The sequence below is a fragment of the Protopterus annectens genome, chromosome 8.part0 (genome assembly GCF_019279795.1).
Source record: "Protopterus annectens isolate FY-2018-M chromosome 8.part0, PAN1.0, whole genome shotgun sequence".
NCBI classification, from domain to species: Eukaryota; Metazoa; Chordata; order Ceratodontiformes; family Protopteridae; genus Protopterus; species Protopterus annectens.
Window position 1 is genome coordinate 1,302,990,313 of NC_056741.1, and position 21,939 is coordinate 1,303,012,251.

The following is a 21,939-nucleotide window of genomic DNA, read 5'->3' on the forward strand; positions in this document are numbered from 1 at the left end:
CTTCAAGAGAAATCTTGATGAGTGGATGGGAAATAGAAAATTCACCTTGGGGATCAATCCAGTTGCTCTACTTGGTAGAAGCACTGGGAACTAATGGCGGGCGGCACAATGTCAGGGCACTTCTATGGACTAGGCTTGTAAAGAACCCAGGGCCATTATCCTAGTATACACTTATGAACCTACGAACCTTCTGGAAGATGCTAACATTACCTGCAATTTACTGTTGTACCAAAGGTATAAGATGTAAAATTTCTGTTAAAGCCCAAATTATGATATTTACACAGTTTGCTCAGATTAACACCCTTCCATAGTCCTTACTGTTGCCCACTATTCATGGTGATACTTATATCAAAGGTTGAAATGGCATTTTTGATATCTGCAGTTTTTGCTCTGTATGCCACTCTTCAGCAGGCAGAATGCTGTCCATCAGTAAGGTAGATGGCCCATTTCACCCTGCTTGAGCTCTTACAGCTATGCAAAACACACACCACCATGAACACCCACAACAAAGCCTGTAATATTTTATAGACACAGAAATAAAACATGGCTGGCACAACAGATTTCTATCCCAAGGAATCCTACACTTACTGACTAGACCTCCTATGCATGTAAAACAATGCTACACATGGTCTGTATTCAGTAATATTCTGGATGAATAGCTGGGAATTCATAAATCCTCTCTGGGTTATATAACATGGCGCTTCTTGACCATGGAGTTTAGCTGACTTACTCAGCGCTCAAGCTTAGCTGGCTATGCTTATAAATGGTCTTTTGAACTGCATGCCTAGTACATACCTATTGACTTATCAACATAATATATAATTACCAAGTACATTACAAATGTCCATGCTGCATACAGAATATATATGCCGATAAAAACATCAGTTTATTGATGAATATATTGTTATAATCCATTTCATTTGGATGTCATTACTGCATAGTTTAGCTTTACACACTGTACTATTTTTCTTTTTCAGAAAACACCCTACTGTGTTTTTTCCGGCCTGTAAGAGTACCAACTATATACACACATAACAAGGTACCTGTAAACAAACATTTAATTGTTTACTTTAATAAGTAATGAAAACAACAAATAGATGTGTGCTGTACTCTCCAAGGTACCATGAATTAAACTTAACCTCTGAGTCAAATCATTTAATTTATTGTCCCTTATTTCTTTATTCAACTGTTTGTTTATCTGCTTGTTTACCAATTAATTTCAGTTTGATACTGATGTGAGCAGGATGTGGACATACCCTTTTGAATCACAACCTGAGCTCCATGGTGCAAGACACAAACAGAAAATTGTAAACAGAATAAAGAATTATACGACTTTCTGAAAGAATGTCAAACAGTTTGGCAAAATGCAGAAGTGGAATTCAAGCAAGATGATAGCTGAAAAAAATATAAGAAATGGAAATTAGGTCAAACTATAACTACCAGTTTGCATGTAAGAATGGCATTATAGCTCACGTCTGAAATATTTGCATGTACATACATATGTAACATGTATAAATATTAATAAATGGTTTAACAGAGTGGCTATGTTAAGTATAGATGGATCTCTCCATTTTTAATTACTTTTTTAGTTTTATATGCAAATGTGTTCTTAAAAATAATGAATGTGTATTACAGATGTCTTACATTGTTGTGATTTATCGGCAGATTGTCACTTTGCAATAAAATGTCACACTTGCTTCTATTTGGAATTTACACTGTCTGACCGTAAGCCCGTTAAATTATATCTATCTATGCATAGATATGATGGTTATATAACAGTCAATTAAATCAAATAATGACTTGACATGGAACTTGTGTGTCTGCTTGTTTATTTATTTTGTAAAATAAATGAAACTACAATTTCACATGGAATATGAGTGGGTTTAACTGCTTAACTTAGAATTAGAGGCCGGCCGTGGTGATGTCACATTTGGGGGAGGAAAGTGGTTAGAAAAAGCACCTGAACTGCCAGGCCTTGATGATGTGATTAAATAGGGAACTTGAAGGAAATCTGATCAAGATTGCTCCCAAAATCATGTGTTGTGCATAGATCACATGGACACACTTGAAGAGCAGTGGAGGGAGAGCAAGCATGGTACCCATTCTGGCTCACAAACTGGATGCAGCTGATGACGAGATACTAGACAATGGAATCAGACTCAGAGGACCAGGATGATGACCAAGACAGAGACAATAATTTTGTAATGCTGCCATGATGTTTTCCATATTCAAATATTAATAGTCTAGGCACAATAAGTGCAGACATCCCATATTGTTGTCAACTCCTTTGATATAATGTTATAATGTACACTGCACATATGACATCATATGTGGCTTTATCTTGCTTCTGATGATACACATTACCAAATGACATGTGGTAACCATTATTATTTATGTGATCATGCTGTCGTTACTGGATACATCTGTTATCTAGGTGGGTGCTCTGGTCTGTAGACCCTTATTGATACAACCAAAGTGAAAGAGCTTCATACCTTCTAACTCTGCTCTTGACTAAAGGACCATCCCTGAATGAAGACTAAGGACAACAGGCAAATAACTCCAGCCTCCTCAATTAAGAAGTAAAGCTACTTGCTGTCCTATACCAGAGCCCTGTACCTTGGGAAGCAATAAACTTTATACCTTCTAACTCTGCTCTTGACTAAAGGACCATCCCTGAATAAAGACTAAGGACAACAGGCAAATAACTCCAGCCTCCTCAATTAAGAAGTAAAGCTACTTGCTGTCCTATACCAGAGCCCTGTACCTTGGGAAGCAATAAACTTCATACCTTCTAACTCTGCTCTTGACTAAAGGACCATCCCTGAATGAAGACTAAGGACAACAGGCAAATAACTCCAGCCTCCTCAATTAAGAAGTAAAGCTACTTGCTGTCCTATACCAGAGCCCTGTACCTTGGGAAGCAATAAAGTACGTGTTTCCCCAACCAAAGTAGTAAAACTGATACTTTCTGAAATGTGTTTTGTTATTTTTCCTATATGTATTAAAAGTTCTGCTACCTAGCCAGGTTACCCAGCAGCCGTACCCCTTCCTAGCCCTGCATTTCTCGTTATCTTGCCCTTGCTAACCCTTTCTTTAACTGCAAAGTGCCCCTTCCTCTCTTGATAAAATAGCTAACTCTGTTCTTAGTCACTCCCTCACCCTGAATAACTCCTACACTCTTGTCTTTTCCTTCCAGGCCAGCTCTCTCCACTAGTCCTGCCTTATATTCTCACCCTTTTCTGTCCCCCTGCTACATCTCCCAAGTATAGCTCGGCTGTACAAGACTGCCTACATACCACTTAGTCTACTAGCTGCACTCCTCAACTTCTGCCCTTTTGCTTCCCCTCTTTTCCACCACCTCAGATAATTTTAACCAACACTCACCTTTACTTCCAGTAAGGTGAATTCCAGTAGCCTGCTGCTCACTGATTGTTTCTCAGACTCCCTCAACCTTCCTGTCTGAACCCGCTCCGTTCGCCCTGCGGGCTCACTCCGCTCCCCTACCCTGCCCCCAAATCCCACCCGCCCCTAGCACTCCTACATTTATTCCTCAATCTCTCCTCCCCCTTGTTCCAATTAACCAATTAGCTCTTCTCCCCGCCTTACAACTACACTTAATCCACCCAGTCTAAATTACCCAACTTCTGCCTCTCCTTTCCACTCCTCCTACCCAAACTCCTCAATTCTCCTCTCATACATTTCCTCTATCACCTCTCTCGCAATACTCCTACTTCCCAAACATCTTACTACTTCATCCCTGCCTCCTTCATACAACTTCAGATAAACAACTTCTCTCCATACTTTCATTACTCAACTCTAACATACTCTTTACTTCAACTGGCACTCCCTTCTCTCCCACTTTATACAACCATGGTTTTCTCAATCCTCCAACAACTTAAAGTACCCTGTTCCCTCCTTCTCTTTCTGATTCCTTTATCCTTTATCAGCTCTTACTCTTCCTTTGCTTATGCAATCCCCCCAAGAAAAATAACTTCCCCCTCAAACTCCCTTCACCATAACTCTTTCTCTCACTTCCATTCTATCTCTTCGTTTCTTATCCCACCCAATCAACTTTATCTGTTCCACTACAAAATACTATCCACTACTGCTACTACATTTACACACAAATTAACCTTATATCCAACTGAACCCTCTATCTCTATACCAACATTTCTCAAGTCTTTCCTACTCAATATTATATTTTTAGCCGGAGATATCCACCCCAATCCTGGCCCCATTCTCTTTGACAACAACAATCACCCAACTCCTTCTCCCCCACCCCCAAACATATTAAAAATCTTTACCCTGAACTCCCAAAGTCTCAACAACAAAGTCCACCTCTTCCACGCCTGGTTAACCCACAACCAACCAGACATCTTAGCCATTTCAGAGACTTGGCTTAAACCCCATATTTCTGATTCAGAAATACTTCCCCCTGGATACCACATTATTAGAAATGACCGACCTATAAAAAAAGGTGGAGGCTCTGCCATAGTTTACTCTAAATCACTAACTGTAATTCCCCTCCAAATTCCAGTTCCTCAATTTGAAAATACTGAACTTACAGCTGGACTACTGAAACTAAATAGACACAAAAATATCTGTATTATTGCCCTATATCTCTCTCCTGGAAATAATATCCCCATCCCTGAAGACATTCTCCAATGGGCTTCTACTAAAGTTAACTACGAAACATACATCTTAGGTGATGTAAATATCGACTGGAATAAAGTTAACTCTCTCTCCCCCTCCTTTGCCATCAACCTTTATAACTTCACCCAAACAATCCAGCATATAACTAGACACAACAAAACTAATCCCCCAGGTTCATCTATTGACTGGATCCTAGTCTCCAATCCAAACAAAATCACTAATTCTGGAACAATTCCAGACACCATTAGTGATCACCTGCCAGCCTTCATTCATCGCACTACCAACTCTTCCCCTCACCAACATCAATACATCCTAACTCGTAATCTTAGTAACTTTAACCCTACAACCTTCTCAAACCTTTTCAAACAAATGAACTGGCAAGACCTTAGAACTCTCCCTCTTGATGCTGCTATCGACCACTTCAATTCTGTTTTCTTAGATACACGTAACTCTCTCGCCCCTATCAGAAATAAAAGGGTAAAAATAAATACAGCTCCTTGGTTATCTAAACTTACTAAACAAATTATGCATCAAAGGGATAAACTATGGAAACTGTTCCAAAACAACAAACTGCCCAACACCTTGCTCCAATATAAGCAACTACGTAACCAAGTAAAACAACAAATTACCAAGGACAAAATAATCCTATTACTCTAACCTCCAATCTAACAATAACAACAACCCCAAAAAATTCTGGAACTCAAACTCTCTCCTTAATCCCAGTTCCAAAAATAATCCCAGTCCTGACCCAAATAAATCTGACCAAGAATTATGCTCAGAATTTAACTCTTTCTTCTTACAAACAATATCTGACCTAACTAAGACCTTCCCTACCAATATCCCTTCTGTTCCCCTTCATTCTCCTTCCAATTCCTCCGATAACCCTCCCCTTAGATTTGAGCTCAAACCTGTCTCTACTAACTTCATAAAAAAACTTCTATCTAAACTAAAACCCTGCTCTAATGCCCCTAACAATAATCCCTCCTCCTTTCTAAAATGTGCTGCAGATGGGATAGCACTCCCGATCAGCACCATTATTAACAGATCTATTAACGAATCTTACGTCCCCAAATGATGGCGCTCAGCTTATATCCTTCCACTGCACAAAGGAAGCAAGAATACCAACATCTCAAACTTTCGCCCCATTGCTCTACTCTCACCTATCTCTAAAATCTTAGAAAAGTGTGTCCACTCCCAACTTATGCCTTTTTTAACCCAAAACCATCTTCTAACACCTACCCAACATGGCTTTCGTTCTGGTCATAGCACTACTACTGCTCTATTATCCTACCTAGAAACTATCAATCAAGCCCGAGACTCAGGTCACCTGGTCTCTACTGTCTTGCTTGATCTCTCTAAAGCCTTCGACACTGTTTCTCATAATCATCTTCTCCTTCAACTATCAAACCTGCATCTATCTCCTAATTCTCTATCCTGGTTCTCTAGCTACTTATCTGATATGTCTCAGGCAGTCAAATGAAAAAACTCCATCTCCTCCTTCCTACCCACCCCAACAGATGTACCACAGGGATCCATCCTGGGACCCATGCTCTTTAATATTTTTATTAATAACTATCATTCTGCTATCCCCGATGCCAAAATTATTCAATACGCAGATGATTCAACCATAGTCTGCTCTGCCACAAACAGCTCTGAACTGCTTCTGAAAACCCAAGCTGCCTTCTCAACCACTGAAAACTGGATGCATAAAAACCACCTCTCCCTTAATGCTAACAAATCCAAAATTCTCCTCTTCTCCCCTAGAAAATCTTACTCCTTCAATAAAGATGCTTTCAAAGTCCTTAGCAACTCTAAATCCACTATTGAAGTTGTTCCCTCTGCAAAACTCCTCGGTGTTACAGTTGACGAATTCCTAAAGTTCGACATACACATTCAACAAAATATTTAAAAAAAACATCAAAAACTAGGCATGCTATACAGGAATAATCGCTTTCTCTCTCTCACCACAAGGCACACTCTGGCCACTACCTACCTTTTGCCCTCTTTACTTTATGGAGCCCCACTCTTAACCAACTTGTCATACTCCAGAACCTCCAACCTAGAAAGCTGCTATAACAAAATCTCTAAATTTGCGTCAGACTGTAAAAACTCCACCCATTATTGCCTTTCCCTTCAATCTCTAAATTGGCTAGAACTACCAAACTACCTAACCTATCTGCAGCTCACAACAGCACACAAACTTATATTTCAGCCATCTAACTGTCCTGCTCTAGCTAATACCCTTCCTCCCTACACCCCTAAGAGATCTCTCAGATCTGAACATCAAAATCTGATTGCTATCTACAAACCTAAAAGTCCTGCTGGCCAACTTCTCCTCTCTTTCATTATCGGTAAGGCTTGGAACTCTCTCCCTTCCTCTCTAAGAACAATATCAAGCACTGAAAATGTAAAAACTCTGCTTTTCAAACATCTGTCCACTAAGTGGAAATGTACCTGCTTTCACCCTACCTAAAACTATTCAAAAACTCACAAATATCCTACCTAGAGTGTAAAAAGGTGAGGCTGTCCTTTAGTCCACCCCAACTAAAAACTATCCAAGTACATATTCATACCACATGGAGTGCTCCATTGCACTCAAAATGTCCCAAAGAATTATCTTCATACCGCTTCATGTAAATATTGTAAATAGATTTCTTAACTCTCTTCTCTATGTGCTTATATAATGCATTTTCTCAAACTACTCTATAGGAATACCTTTACAAATGTATAACCTTCTAAGAATGTGCTCATGTGCTCAAATAATGCTTTGTCTTAATTTACCCTATAAGAACAGCTTATGATTGTATAACCTTTTACAATAACCTTAGTGAAGTAGTATTTGACTTTGTTGCAATAATGAATGTTTCTATTGTACAAACTGATCACCTCAATGTATCATTCATATTTTATATTTCTGTATTTTGTATTTGTACATCTGGAGCTTTTCTCCCTGGGCCTCCACTGAAAACGGGTCTCAGGGCCCAGTGGACTTCCCCGGTAATCAAACTGGAAATAAATAATAATAAATAAATATGTGCATCTGTTTACTTATTTATGTATGTATAAAGTTGTACTGACTAGTTCTAATTAAAAACAAAAAAAATCTGTCTAGTGTATAGGAATATACATGCAAAAAAAGCCATTAACTTCTTGTGATTTCATGACATTTCAGTCATAACTGAAGGCATACCTCTCAATTTTATAGTACAGACAGAAAAGCCTTGCCAAAAACATTGAATTGGCTAAAGTAGTTACCAAAGTTCAAGATAAAAGAGTAGACAACAATAACTTTACTCAAAAGTGTTATACGACTCCATATGACTTGAAGATGACTAGTTATTCCCCAGGAAATACCCTCTACCACATAGCCCACCACTGTTACTAAAGCATGGGTCCTCATTGCTCTCTCCAGTGGTAGGTCACACCTACTAAACCCAGTGGACTACCTGGAAAAGGCCACTTGAGCCATGCATGATGGGCAAAAAAGGTGCATACTGCCTACCTCGACCTGGTAAAGGCATTCAACACATTACTTCACTTAGGTATTATAGATAAACTCAAAAATTTAGACATAAATCTCTATGTAACTGGATAGATAGTCAAATGGCTTATGGATAGGACACAAAGTTAGGGTGGGGGAATCCACCTCCACCAATAGGCCTGTTACTAGTGGTGTTCCACAGAACTAAGCACTTAGGGCTCTCCTGTTTGGAATACACTTCTCTGAATTCATAGCAAAAAATGCGCAAACTTGCACACAGAGACACCCATGCTTCGATCATCCCCGACCATAATCCAATGCATAAAAAAACTCGCCCAGAACTTGGAATGCTTTAGTGATCCAAAAACTTTCTCACCAACACAACTAAAGCTACACTGGCTACTACTTAGCACCTCCCCTCACTAGTTTATGGATCATAGGTTCATACGTAGGTACTAGGCTATCAACCCTGGTGCCTATACAAGACCAGCCAAAAAGATACCCTGGCTTTTGCAATCCAAGAAAATTATTTTTCTATGCCACTGTTGAGCAGAGCCACAGAAGTGATTCCCAGGGTGAATCACCCATTTTACTAACTCCCAGGCAGCACAAAAAGCAAAATTTGAGCAGTGCTATAACAAAGTGGCTAAATTTGCAGCAAATACTCCTTTCAGGACCCACTACTGTATTGCGCTGAAAGCCTAAATTGTTTAGAACTAACCCATCAACTAACATCTACAGAGCTACTTCCCACATACAACATTAGTCAGAATTCATCTGCTTGTCTAGCACTGCTTCTTCTTTCGGCTTTTCCCGGTTAGGGGTCGCCACAGTGAATCACCTGTCCGCTCATGATTGGCAGTGGAGTTTTACAGTGTCGAGTTGCCAGCCCGGCACCCAACCTTCCACAGAAGACACGCACACACACACACACACACACACACACACACACACACACACACACACACACACGCGCACGTGCACACACACACACACACACACACACACACACACACACACACACACACACACACACACACACACACATACACTGGAGAACCCCTTGCTGTGAGGTGGCAATGCTAACCACTGAATACCATTTTATACAACTATGTTCATACTCCATCACTATGATGCAGTGAGGAAAAAACCTTTCTGTTCACAACCCTTCAAATCTGCAGGGCATGATCTATATTTATACCATGTTTCTAAGGCCTGGGACTCCTTAACTATATCCATCAGATCAATATGTTCCCTCCAGTCCAATAAAACTATTTTGAAATAGTTCTTAGCCAAAATCTGTCCCTGTTTTTGTTCAGCCTCAGGATATCAATATTTCTAAATATGAACAAGTTCCGATTCATACCTTACACCTCTTTACTCCCTCTTTTGACTCACTTCCTAACTTTATCTTGATATGTAATAACTTATTTCCCTAATTTCATATTGCAATTCCTGTATGTATTATACTAGTTTACCTTTTACTTCTAAAAACTGTCTAAAATTTCCCTAATAATTAAATTATTATACAAGTTGTCTTTGTTTTAACTAATTTTGTCATATTATGTCCAATTTGGTATAATTATTTAAACTGTAGATGTTTTGTTTTATTGTCAAGGCTTTTAAAATTGTTTTGAAAATGTTTTTGAAATGCTGTGGAACTTTTCTCCCTGGGCCTCCAATAAAAATGGACACCTACCCAGTTAGACTTTGCCAGTAGTCACATGTCAGTAAACAAATATCATGCTTGATCTCCTCCTTACAAATGTTTCCTGTGCCTACACCCCACTAATATAATATTATACAATATAATCTAATCTAATATAATATTATATAATATAATGCATAATATAATATATGAAACTCGTGATTGCACCAAGAGCCAACATGAGAACGAAGAAAAAAATTACACCCAGTTAAAGAAATCTGTGGAAATAACTGACCACCTACACCACAGCAGAAATCATCAGACTGAAAAATATGAAAGCAATATTACTGGTCATTAACTACTTCATTCTGCCCAACTATCTCTGATTTTGCCTCATATTAGTACCCTTCTCCTTATATAAATGTTTTCATTTTCTGGCAAATCACTGACTATTACAGTCAGTCCGTGATGTCAGGCATTACAGTTTCATACTTGTTAGTCTTTAGGAAATCCATGTTGTTCAAAATCCAGTTATTCTCCTACTAACATGAATTAGGGTAATATTTCAAAGTTATTCTTGATTTTGGACTTGTAATGACTATGGTGGTCATTAGTCTATTCAAAACCTATGAATCTACTAGTTATGCATAAAACATGGCACAGCTATACACTGAATGCCTCATTCATACTTATTTCTTAGGTTCATAGGTTCGTACTAGGCTATCTGCCAAGTCATTTTGTAATTGGTTTGGTGAAAAATAGGAGTATCCAGTTTAGATTATTCTGTTACAACTATAGCAGCAATTGGAGAGACCTCAGAGGTTTCTAACAAAGAAGATCAAGGGACTCCAGCATCTGCCTTACACACACCAACTAAAGTCCCCGTCACTATACTATGTATTGTATATCTTTCTTAGGGGAGACTTATACTTGGCATACAAAGAAACCTCCAACCTAAACCTAATGTACTTGCTGCATATCCGTAAATCAAATGGGAACAGAGCTATCTCTTCCAGGGACATAAATATGGCCTAATAGGGTGTGCTGGAGGGACAGATTCATCTCCCAGCAACTGCCGCATCTTTGGAATAGAATGCCAATTCATGTGAGCCAGAGCACTTCTATGACACCTCTATGATACTGTTCAAAATGAACCTGGATGAGTGGACAGGGCACCGTAAATTCTTACTGGGATAGTGCCCACAACCCTCCTGGACATGGGCAGTCATTACTAAATACAGTCCCTGGGTATTGACTACAGTATCTCTGTTATTACATTGGGATGAAATGTCTAGTCTTGAAATTAATAAACAGAAAGCCAGCAGCTCTAAAACACAATTCAGGTTTATTGAAAATCCAGGTAAGCGCTTTTGGCTGTAACACCAGCCTTCAACAGACAATAAGACAAATGCACCACACCTTTTTTATACAAAATCCAGTGTATAAATAATTAACAATTAATCAATTAGAATTTACATATAAAATATAAACATATAAAACCATGCAATATATTTGTTGTTGTCTTTGGAATCTTTGGCAATTTTATTTTCGTAACTAGCATTGGAGGATTTTATGAGGGATCTCAGTTTCTTACTGAGGCTGGTAAGGAAGTTTTTTGCATCCTGGGATTTTCCTCTTTTCTGCAACAGTTTCTCCCTTTTGTTGTAAAGTTTGTTTATGGCAGGGGACCACCAGATTTGCTTCTTTTTTTTGGATGAGAGCATCTTGGTTATATTTGGGATGACATCAACATTAATTCCCACCTCTATGTCTGTTGAACAAATGTACGTTCTGTCAAAGGCAGAGGAACTATATGTGTGTGTGTGTGTGTGTATATATATATATATATATATATATATATATATATATATATATATATATATATATATATATATATATGGGTCTACTTTGTTTCACCTAACTTCCAGTTCACTGACTTTCATTTCACTGACCCCATTTCACTGAAATTTCATTTCACTGACACTTCATTTCACTGACAGTTCATTTGACTGACAAGTATTATTAGCAAGAAAATGGAATATGCCCCCTTCCCCACTGTAGTGCAACCCTGGAGTTAGAATATATAGTTGGGGGGGTGGGGGGCGCAGCCCCCCACTTCCTTTCATATGATATTGTTAAGTTTTGATATAATATTGCTTAGTAAAAGAAAAGTAAGTGGGGGGCTGCACCCCCCACACCCCCTGTTGTGGGGGGCTGCACTCCCCACACCCCCCAACTATATATTCTAACTCCAGGGTCGCACTACAGTGGGGAAGGGGGCATATTCCATTTTCTTGCTAATAATACTTGTCAGTCAAATGAACTGTCAGTGAAATGAAGTGTCAGTGAAATGAAATTTCAGTCATTTGGTCTCAGTGAAATGGGAGTCAGTGAATTGGAAGTTAGGTGAAACAAAGTAGACCCATATATATATATATATATATATATATATATATATATATATATATATATATATATATATATATATCTGGGTCTAATTCGGTAGACTGAATTTACACTTACCTGAATTGTGGATTCTGCAGACAAAACTGAACTTTCAATAAACTGAACCAGAAGATTATAGGTTCATAGGATGATACTAGGCTATTGGCCCAGAAGTATAGGCTTCCTTGAAACTGCTAACATGTATAGATCTGCAGTTGTGGGACTGCATACACATCAGTTGATCTCATCAGATCCAAACAGTCTTGAAAGTTTTAAAGCATGAGGAGACGAAGTCTAAGATCACCACTCTGCTCAGTTTAGCAGACTTATTCAATTGGCAAGCAGGAATGGATATCAAACCAGAAGTTGACAAAAATCATACAGTAACTGTGAATGGGCAAAAAAGCAAAAGCAGGAATGTAGGAAGGATCAGATTAGAAGAAAAAAATTTGGAAAAGCTGTACATATAGTAAGTATAGAGATCTCATGGAACAACATCATATTGATAAGGATTTGACACAGGAATGGATAAGGGGACACAATTTGAAACCAAAGGATGAAAGGTCAGTAATAGCAGCCCAGGATAGTGGACTACATACACATTAGTTTACAAAGTCCATGAACGTGTGGGAGAGACAGACAAATGTAGGCTCTGTAAAAAAAGAATTGCAATGAGTTTCATACCTTATTGCTGGGTGTGATACACTTATGGCAGAGGGCCTGTATACCAATAGACAATAGCATGGCATGATTGTTCCACTGAGGATTGTTCAAACAATACAGTACAAAAGTAGCGAAGATGCATTGTAAACATGAACCACAAAGTATTACAGAGAATGATGGAGTGTACATCAGAGTGGCTCACTTATTGCCAACAGGCTCCCACATGCTCAGTCTGCCCTACACGCACGCAGACCAGCGCAAACAGTGTTAAACATCTGCCAACACGCTCCCACATGCTCAGTCTGCCTTACATGCACGCACACTGCCCTACTCGCGCCTCATGGCGTGCACACGTGCGCATGCACGCCCAGCAAGAAACTTTGGTGTAAGTAACAGTGTACACCTTCCATTTCTTGACTTTCCCAGACTTATCTTGTGGCACTCCTCTTTCCCTGATCTGTATCTGTCATCTGTCATGTTACACTGACCTCCAATGAACTGCATTTCTTTCTACCATTCCCCCCTGTGATGTCATCTATCTCCTACTCTATTCCTCCCCCTTATGTATCTCTTACACTACTCAGACTGTGCTCATTTGCTATGTGACTGTGGGATTCAGTATCCTAACCCTCATTTACATCAGATTGCCTACTAATGCTTAGTTACATCTCTTAGACTCAGCTTCCCCCCTTAGCAACCACTACACGGTGGCCATGTTGTTTTTAGTCTGCTGGTCCCTGCATTGTCATTCCATGTATTGCATAAAACCCACATTTGTGGGTTTATAACCTTCATTTTTATGTTTTATGCAGCGCAGCCCATTTGCGCGGGGCTGCGCTGCATTTAAACATATATATATATTTTTATTATTTTTGCAACAGGTTACCTTGCCAATGGCCACATATTTGGCCATTGGCATGCTGCCTGACACATATGCACCCTTTATTTGGAGCTGACATGGCTCCATTGTGGAGTTTGCAGAAATGTACTCAGTTGTCAACTGAGTACATTTCTGCAGCTAAAACAGCTCTTACACGGGCTGCTTTGCACTTCGTGGATCGTTAATCCACCTCATTTGCATGCCTTTGGGCTGCAAGTCAGGTGATTAGCATTTCCACGCCCACTCCGTGTAAGAGACGTTTTAGCTGGTCTCTTACACGGACTTCAGGGCTGTTCCTGGATCGCGAAGGCTGCATGGAGTCTTACACTACTCTTAGACTCCATGCAAGCCTTCGTGAATCCTGCCCCATGTCTTCATGTGAGACCTGTGTGTCTGCTTGCTTTTTTATTTTTTAAATAAATGAAATCACAATTTCACATACTATGTGTATGTCTGTTTACTTATTTATGTATGTATGTATGAAATAATGTCAGTTAAAATTGTACTGGCCAGTTCTACAGTAAACTCTCACTTAACCAGCACCTATCGGGATTGGTAGGTGCTGTATAACTGTAGTTTCTGGTTGCTTGAGAGTTACTATTAAAAACAGGCCTGACTAATACTGTACCCTATAATATTTGTTTGGTTTGACTTGCTCTCAGTGCTCTCTCTCTAATGTGGGAGGAAACTGGAGCACCCAGAGGAAACCCACATGAATGAAGGGAGGACAGGCAGACTCCACACAGAAGGCACCCCAGGCGAGAATAACCTTTGAGGGAAATTGGTTAGGCTTAATAGGTAAAGAAGGGAAGTTAGGCTAGTACTTACCTATGAAGATCTAATAATTCATTAGTATGTCTTTTAGGTTGGCATAATGGTTAAGATATTTGCCTTACAGACACAAGATACAAGGTATGATTCTCACATGGGTTAATTGGTTAAGCTTAAAATGGCCCACAAAGCCAGTTATGCTACTACTAATCTATGAACCTATGTACCACGGTGGTGAGAAAAGTCTTCTACATTGTGCAACTTATAAGTAAGGGCAAGGCATCCAGATCTAAGGCGATCATAGCCTCACTATACTCAGCTCTCATTAGACCAATAATCGAGTACAATGCATCCTTTGGCATGTACCAACAGCTAGACTGGCCACACAAGTTACTCACTAAAAGAATACGGGGTGTAAATAACATGTCCTCTGTGGACCACATCAAAGCCCTGTACCGTGTCTCTTACAGGCTACCCTACAAGGCATTCTCCCATCCAGTCCTGATTAATTCGATACATTGAACAAGCAAACAGCACTGGAATTACCTGATCGAAGGATTTAAACCTCATCTGTGACATAAGCAAAACATGTTGGAGGAACAGGTATGCCTCTCAAAGACTACCTCTTTGTTGGAACATCCTTCCCATTCATGCCAAACAGAGCTCTTCCCTAATCCCATTCAAATGCAATTTGGACCAATAGAAGGGTAACTGTAAATTCACCCAGAGCTTGTCACCTGTGGACTTTACTGACAGGAGCAGCTTGTAGATGCCCCAAGGCAGAGGCATATACCAAAATCGTTCTAGTCCTATGACACTGATAATTAAAAAAATTGGGGCATGAATGGCTAGGCTTAAAAAGGTTCTTTGGCCATTAGCTAAGTAACGTCTTATGATTCAAAGAGTTTTTTTTATAGAGTTTTTGTATGGAGATGTTGCATTATTCTTCTAACTAGATTACCCCTCAGAGCTCAACAATATTTTAGACAGTCTTTGTGTGCAAGCTCCCTACATGACAAGCTTATGGTCACAAAATTGAAAATGACAGTAGCTGGGAGCAGATTAAGCTTCTTGAATGCAACTGAAATAAGGCAAAATTAAATATCTGTCTGTGGCAAGATTCCTAGACATTATGCATACTGCATGGGGGCAGTACACAGGGAGTAGCCATTAAAACCATATACATACCCATCTATGAATATAGTGACATTATAATTTAAATTTGTAAGTATATTAGTACAGGTGGTATATTTCAGTCAACCAAGAACTCCTATCACTGTAGTGTCATAGGAATCAGTGGTGCACTAAATTCCAAATCAGATGACATACGTATCTACAAAGACATTCAGCTATAGCTTTGAAACCCCAATACTATACTAGGCTTTGAGAGCAAAAACCATTATATCATATCCTCAGGAAGAACTAGATGAGCACAATGAAGAACGGTAACTCCACGGGCCCAAATAACATCCCCGGAAGTTTTACTAGTGCTGTACAATATTCTCTACTATAGAGTTTGTTTATCAGCTATGACAAAGATCCAAAGTGGTTCCTATTCAAATGGAGGGTCTACTGCTTCCTTTAGCAAGTACCAAACCATTAGTGTAATCAGTAAAATTTGCATGGTAGAAGAGGAAAATTGTACTTGTTCAGATAGGAATGGGTGGCCTTTTGCATCCGGACAATAATCATTATGTAATTATGAGATAATATGACACTGGAAAAAATGGTATCGTGGTGTATCAATAAATACACATTAATGACAATAAAAAATGTCAATGAACCCAGACAGTGAAATGAGCAATGATATTTGGTCATTAACAATATGGGTCAGTTTTGCACCCCACCAACTTTAATGTCCTCTAGCCTCAAATCAGACCACGAATCGTAATTCTTAAATTCTTAGTGCAAGAAATCTGAACAAAGCCTAAAATAATGTGTGACAATGGCACATAAATGCGGGTTGTATTTTAAATTTTGTAATTATAAATTTAGAAAAGTCATGCAGTAACAGAGTTTTGCAGTAACACGTTTCTGAAGGATACAAAGTCAGAAATTCTAATCTATAGCATTAATTAGTGACTTCAGCCCACACACAATGTTTGACGACCAAATAAAAAATGTGAATCAAAGATCTGGACATTCTGCTAAAATCTAGACAGTTGAGAGATATGCCCTAAATCATTCACATTCTGCATAAGATTGAAGTCTGAATCAGCTTTGAATACATCAGTATTCAGAAATTATGCAAATCTTTATCTACTAAAACTGAGTGATGGACTGGCTGATTTCAGAAGCCCCTTCCATCTCGGAAATCCCAGCATACATCTCAAGTGTCCAGACATTAGCAGGATGTCTAGCTATTTTGCCTTATAGCTTTGCTCTGTTCCACATAATATTTGTGGTTTTCTGACAGATCAATGAGGACTGAATTCACTAAACAAAACACATTTGAGTTTCATATTTCAAGTTATTCAGAAAATGCATGCTAATGCAAAACCTTGTGGTCTAGCAAATGTCTAACTTTATAACAGTAACCTTTGAAATGCATACCTATTTTTGGGCCTTTGATCCCCCCACCCCATGCTTTGTACAGATTTGTTATTCTAAGATATTGAGAGGTATGAACCCCACTGCTTATGTGACATCCTTAACTGGCAAATTCTAAGCACATGTAATTAGTTGCACAGATGCATCTATCTCCCTCAGAAATTATTACAATGCCAGATTCAACAATATTCCCCTGTAGCAGACCCCTAATATAAACAGGTTCTATAATAAAATAAAAAAAATGACTGCATGGAAAACCAAACAAAAAATAAATAAAACAACTTTCAAGATACAAAAATGCTTTTCTTAAACTGAACAAGGTACTCCAGACCCCAATTAAATCAAAAAGCCAAAGATGAGATAACAACAGCCACCCAGTTGAAGGATAACAGGGCATTCTTTAACTAGGTTCTAAACCTCAGAAAAATGCTGTGTACTTAATAGCAAATGATACTACATACTCAGACCCAGATGCATTACAGTACAGTTTCAAAGATAAGTATTAGGCTAGCTGCTGTCATAGCCCATTTTAAACCTAGCCAATTTACCTTTCAAAATGTGAGAAATAAACACTGTACCTTTACCACTATACCAACCCACACATCAAAACCTTTATTGAGAGTAGAAGTTGATTGCTAACAGCTGTGGTTGAGGTTATGCTTACCTGACTGTACAGTCAGGTAATTGTGGAAACATTTAAGTGACATGGTTCCTTTCTTCCTTGAGAGGGGCATGGAGATATGTCTGGCAGAATGCGAATTTAGCAGCAGATAGTAGCCAATGTTAACGCAATGGGAGGACATAGCAGGATATATGACCAGGTGTGCCATAGGGCAACAAATATCATTTCATCAGACTGAAGGAGAGCAGCTGGACCAGATTGAGACCATATGGCTAAAGGGGTGAACCTGCTACAGATCCAACACTGACACTAAATGAAGAGTTTCTATCCACTGTCAAAAGAGTCTGCCAGTAGCAGGGGAAGTCACTAGTCCAGGTACATGTCCAAGACCAAGGATTAAATGTTTTAAATGCAACCATTGGGTCTATGTAGCATATTAGATATCCACAAAGGCATGGTGGGGAACAAAAGGTGGGACAGCCAGTAAGTGGGAATGAGAAAATGCCAACAGTAGGTTGTCTTGAGACAACAAGGGTACCATATTACCACAAGAAATTATCTTAGTGTATGGGAAATATAACATGGCTAAGAATCATTGTGAAGCCTACAATGGTTACAGAGGAGCACTACTTGCTTGGGCAGTGTACTCCAGGCAGAACTTTAGGAGGGACCCTATTCCAAATACCTTTGGCTAAGGTTCACCTGGACTGGGAGGTTGGAAAAGGAAGGAAGCAAGCAAATAGATGTGTTTGAGGATATCCCTGCAGATATCCTGATAGGGAATGATTTTGATAATGCAGTACCTTGTGTGCATGCAGTGACACGCAGTCAGGCTTCAAGACAAGCATGTGGGTCAGGTAGCCTGGGGGGGACCCAGACAGACTGCACACTGGCAGCCAGGACTTGTGAGGTGGTTACTTCAGGGAGGAAGATACCCTGTAGCAGTGAGACTGAAGGTGAGCCACAGCTGCTTGCAAGTACTGATGTTCCCTAGGACAGAGTGACTGCAAGGACAGAGGTGAGCAGTAGTACTCAGGCTGACAGTGAGGCACCACTGTCAGAGGATGCCAGACTTCCTGTGGAAAGAGGAGCTTGGAAGGGTTACTAAGAGAGAGTTGAGACAGACTCAGATCTCAGACCCTACATTACAAGGCATGAGGGAGGTTGCCAGTGAGGCACCTGCTTCTCAAGGGAAGGGGGACTCTTTATACTGGGACAAAGGGTTACTGTATAGAGAGTGGACCCCTGAGGGAGGGCTAGAGGGTGAGAGAATACAGCAGGTGGTAGTGCCCAGAGCTTACCATCTGGCACTTCTAGCCATAGCTCATAATATAGTCTTTGCAGATCATATGGGCATAAAACATACAAAGAGGCGTATTATGCAGAACTTCTATTCATGTGGGATTTCTAGAGATATAACAAGGTACTGCAGGACCTGTGAGCAGTGCCAAAAGGTAAGCAAGGCAGGAGGCAAAGTGAAAGCTCTTTTGAGGTCTTCGCCTGTGACTAAGGAGCCATTTCAGAGGATGGGTATGGATATTGTGGGGACACTGAGTACCCCAAGTTCCACAGGGAAAAAGTATATCCTAGTGGTAGTAGATTATGCTACCAGGTACACTGTGGCAGTGGCTTTGTCCTCCATTGAGGCAGAAAAGGTGGCAAATGCTTGTTTATAGATTTTCAGCACGGTAGGTTTCCCAAAGGAAATATTGACTTATAGAGGTGCCAATTTCATGTCAGACATGTTCGCTTGTCTGTGGAAGTACTGTGTGGTGAAGCACCTAAAGACCACCCCCCTACCATATAACGAGGGAGGTTAGTGGATGATTGTAAGTAATACTGAATAATAATAATCATAATAATCATAATACTAATTATTGAGAAAAGTGGATGATGACCTCTAAGTTTGCAGATGACTGTAGGCTAGGAGCACTCACTGAATCTTCAAATGATTTGACCAGCCTGCAGGGTGATTGGTCTCAAATAAATAACTTTTGTCATTCCGCGGTGGTACAGCAGATGACATACAGAAGGCACTCCAGCCGAGAATAGAATGGGAGAACCTCTTGCTGTGAGGTGACAACGCTAACCGCTGCACCACCGCAGCAGATGCACATACAAAAATGCATACCAATCTCACCAAAAACTTGAAATGCTTTACAGATCCAAACACTCTCATCAACACAACTAAAGCTACAATCTCCACTACTTAACACCGCCCCTCAATAGTTTATGGAGCACTCATTCCTACTAACTTGCAGGCAGCATAAAAAGCAAAATTTGAGCAATACTATAATAAAGTGGCTAAATTATCAGCAAATGCCCCTTTCAGAACCCACTACTGTAGGGCACTGAAAGCCTAACTTGATTAGAAGTAACTCATCAACTAATGTATACAGAGCTTCTTCCCACCTACAACATTAACCAGTAATCATCTGCTTGTCTAGCAATAAATACTGTTCTATACAACTATGTTTGTACTCCATCATTATGATTCATTGAGGAAAACCTTTTCTGTCCACAACCTTATCAAATCTGCAGACCATGATCTATATTTATACCATGTTGCTAAGGCCTGGGACTCCTTACCTATATCCATCAGATCAATACCCTCCCTCCAGTCCTTTGAAACCATTCAGAAATAATTCATAGACAAAATCTGTCTCGACTTTTGCCCAACCTCAGGATAATGATATTCATAAATAAGAATAAGTTCCTAGTCATACCTCATACCTCATGACTCGCCCTTTAAACTCACTTCCTAACTTTATCTAGATGAAAATGGACACCTACCCAGTTAGACTTTCCTGGCAGATGTCAGTAAACCAATATCATGTTTGACCTTGTCCTTACAAATGTTTCCTCTGCCTACACCCCACTAATATAATACAATACAATACGATATACAACTTGTGATTGCAACTACTAACCAACTGTAATCCAAGAAAAAAATCACGCCCAGATAATCAAATCTGTGGAAATAATTGGCCACCCACACCACAAAAAAAATCATCAGACTGAATAAATATGAAAGCAATATTACTGGTCAATAACTACTTCATACCGCTCAACTATCCTTGATTTTGCCTCATATTATTACCCTTCTCCTTATAAAATGTTTTGATTTTTGGGTAAATGAAGACGACAGTCATTACATAATGTCAGACATTACAGTTTCATGCTTCTTAGTCTTTAGGAAATCCATGTTGTTCTCCTACTAATGTGAGTTAGGGTAATATTGAAAAGTTATACATGATTTTGGACTTGGAAAGACTCTGGTGGTCATTAGTCTTGTATAAACCTATGAACCTACTAGTTATGCACCAAACATGGCACAACTATGCACTGAGTGCATCATTCATACTTACTTCTTCCTACAGTATATATTCCAAATTCAATATTTGACATAAACAATGAAAGAAAGTCTCATACATAAAAACGTACAACTGTCAGCATGTACCAGAATGTCTCACTGGAGCCATGTTATTGTGTCAAGTAGACTTGTTTCAATTAAGCCAGCAGGAAAATCTACCCAGTATCAAGCAATAAAATATGGCCATAATCACTCTTAGATATAGCACCAAGAGTTGAAGTGACAACTCTGGTTTCACAACCCCTCAACAAAACTAATTCTAAACTTATTACCACTATCCACAAAAGGAAAGCACAATAAATATTGGGTAATCTCCAAGTGTAGTACCTTGCACTCAGTTCTGCGCAGCTTTGGGTGTGGAGTGGGCGTGACGTACATGATTGGCAGGGGAAAGTAGAGTGAGTGACAGTCACTGCAGGTTACAGTTTCAATATCACACTTATGCTTCGGAATGCATGTTAATTCACACAGACTTGTTCTGGCAACTTTTCACCTTAGCAGGACTAAGAAGAGTCGAGGCATTTGTCTCTATATCTAACAGTCCAGAACTATGCTGTTCTGCAGCACTGTTTCCACGATGTGCAATCCAAATAACACCCTCAAGCATAGCTTTCAACCTTCCATCTCCAAAATAAGGAACACTAGCCCGTATAATGTGGAACAAATGGGCAAAATGTGGAACACATACTAATGGCTTACTAACAGCTTCAACTAGGAACGTCATGGGATGGTTTACATACCCTCCTTTTACTTATAAAAAAGATCTTGAAATGTTTCCCTTATCAGATCCATCATTGACTACATCGGCCCATTTACTAGGTACAGATCCAACCATGTCGCCGACAGTAAAACC

At 39.5% G+C, this 21,939-nt stretch overlaps 1 protein-coding gene across 1 annotated transcript in view; it reads right to left on the reverse strand.

Annotated features, from left to right (window-relative positions):
• FAM118B (family with sequence similarity 118 member B) overlaps positions 1-21,939 on the reverse strand; it is a 718,053-nt gene that overhangs the window by 412,772 nt on the left and 283,342 nt on the right. The window lies entirely within an intron of this gene.